The 2,323-nt window shown below is 59.6% G+C and overlaps 1 non-coding gene across 1 annotated transcript; it reads right to left on the reverse strand.

Annotated features, from left to right (window-relative positions):
• Positions 1–1,303: 1,303 nt before the first annotated feature.
• Positions 1,304–1,444, reverse strand: LOC140899015 (U4 spliceosomal RNA). The gene has a single exon (XR_012155182.1). It is a non-coding gene; the product is annotated as a U4 spliceosomal RNA (small nuclear RNA).
• Positions 1,445–2,323: the final 879 nt, after the last annotated feature.

Below are 2,323 nucleotides of genomic sequence, written 5' to 3' on the forward strand. Positions count from 1 at the left end.
CCCCGATCCGTTACCCGGGGCGCGGGACAAGCCGCTGAGGGGCGCCCCCCGATCCGTTACCCGGGGCGCGGGACAAGCCGCTGAGGGGCGCCCCCCGTCCGCTCCCCGGGGCGCGGGACAAGCCGCTGAGGGGCGCCCCCCGTCCGCTCCCCGGGGCGCGGGACAAGCCGCTGAGGGGCGCCCCCCGTCCGCTCCCCGGGGCGCGGGACAAGCCGCTGAGGGGCGCCCCCGATCCGCTCCCCGGGGCGCGGGACGAGCCGCTGAGGGGCGCCCCCCGATCCGCTCCCCGGGGCGGGGGACGAGCCGCTGAGGGGCGCCCCCGATCCGCTCCCCGGGGCGCGGGACGAGCCGCTGAGGGGCGCCCCCCGATCCGCTCCCCGGGGCGGGGGACGAGCCGCTGAGGGGCGCCCCCCGTCCGCTCCCCGGGGCGCGGGACGAGCCGCTGAGGGGCGCCCCCCGATCCGTTACCCGGGGCGCGGGACAAGCCGCTGCGGGGCGCCCCCCGATCCGTTACCCGGGGCGCGGGACAAGCCGCTGAGGGGCGCCCCCCGTCCGCTCCCCGGGGCGCGGGACAAGCCGCTGAGGGGCGCCCCCCGTCCGCTCCCCGGGGCGCGGGACAAGCCGCTGAGGGGCGCCCCCCGATCCGTTACTCGGGGCGGGGGACAAGCCGCTGAGGGGCGCCCCCCGATCCGTTACCCGGGGCGGGGGACAAGCCGCTGAGGGGCGCCCCCCGATCCGTTACCCGGGGCGCGGGACAAGCCGCTGAGGGGCGCCCCCCGATCCGTTACCCGGGGTCTCTCAACCCTTCTGCGCGGGGAGCGTCCCAAGTGGTAGCTTTGCTCCACTGCGGCGCGGCGGAAGACCCGAGGACTCGGAGTCATATCCCCCGCTCCGCGGCGAGTACCTCGGGGTGACGTTCACACCCGGAGCTCGCAGCCTCCGCCGCAGTGCGCTGGGGGTCCTGCACTGGGAAACTGTCCCTTAACCCCACTGACGGCAGGGCTCCTTAGGAGCCCGGTGTACCTGCGAGAGGGGCCAAAAACTGAATTCTCAAGAGACAGTTCCTGGTTGAACAAACAGCCCAGTCCGTACACACGGCTATTCAGGAGCCCACCCCGATAAGCGGCCGTGCTTTACCCCAACGGGAGCGACAGAAAAAAACAAAAAGCCACTCCAAGCTTGTCAGTTAAAACAACACGCCACTGACCACTAGGTGCACTCAAAACCCAGATACCTTTAAAAAGCGATTAATAAGACCAACAATAAACAAAAACGAAGTCTGACTTTACAACCACAATATCAGTCTCACATGAGACTGTCAAAAATTGCCAATGCCGACTATATTTCAAGTCGTCATGGCGGGGTATTGGGAAAAGTTTTCAACTAGCAATAATCACGCCTCGGATTAACCTCATTGGCTATGATACTGCCACTGCGCAAAGCTAAAGAAAACTCCCCAATCTTACAAACCACTAAAATCTGATCACTCTTTAGGTTAAAGGGAGTTTTCACTAGACCTCAAAATGCCCTGAAAACTTTCTTCCTTCAGCTCAATGTAAACCTAACTCTGTTATAATTATACAATAAGATATTTACACAGACTTTGACTTTCCCTAATTTTATTACCAATTTAAAGAGATACTGAAGCATTCTGGGATATTGTATGCTAATTAGCTAATTGTATTGATAAGTGCTGAGGCAAACAAAAGAGTTTAGGACTATAATAAAAAAAAAAAAAGACCCTAATTTAAATTATCAAATTAACATCATACTGGATCATTTACAGTTTGATCTGTCTCATAGAACTTTCATTCTTTCCTTAGAAAAAGCATCAGAAAACGAAAACAAGCTCCTCAGTAACACAGACTAAACTAGTGGTTTTCAAACTTTTTTTCTGGGGACCCAGTTGGGTGTAGGAGGGGCTCAGAGCTGGGGCAGAGGTTTGGGTTGTGGGGGTGAGAGCTGTGGGGTGGGGCCAGGAATGAGGGGTTCAAGGTGTGGGAGGGGGCTCTAGGCAGGGCCAGGAGTGTGGGAGGGGGCAGGGCTCTGGGCTGGCGGTGCTCTGGGATGGGGCCAGGGATGAGGGTTTGGGGTGCAGAAAGGGGTTCCAGGTTTCAGGGGAGCTCAGGACTGGAAAAGGGGGTTGGGGCACAGAGTTGGGGTGTGGACTTACTTCTGGAGGCTCCCTTTTAGCGGCAAAGCCAGGGTGCAGAGTCAGGCTTAGAATCATAGAATCATAGAATATCAGGGTTGGAAGAGACCTCAGTAGGTCATCTAGTCCAACCCCCTGCTCAAAAGCAGGACCCATCCCCAATTAAATCAT

Source organism: Lepidochelys kempii, chromosome 15 (genome assembly GCF_965140265.1).
Source record: "Lepidochelys kempii isolate rLepKem1 chromosome 15, rLepKem1.hap2, whole genome shotgun sequence".
NCBI classification, from domain to species: domain Eukaryota; kingdom Metazoa; phylum Chordata; order Testudines; family Cheloniidae; genus Lepidochelys; species Lepidochelys kempii.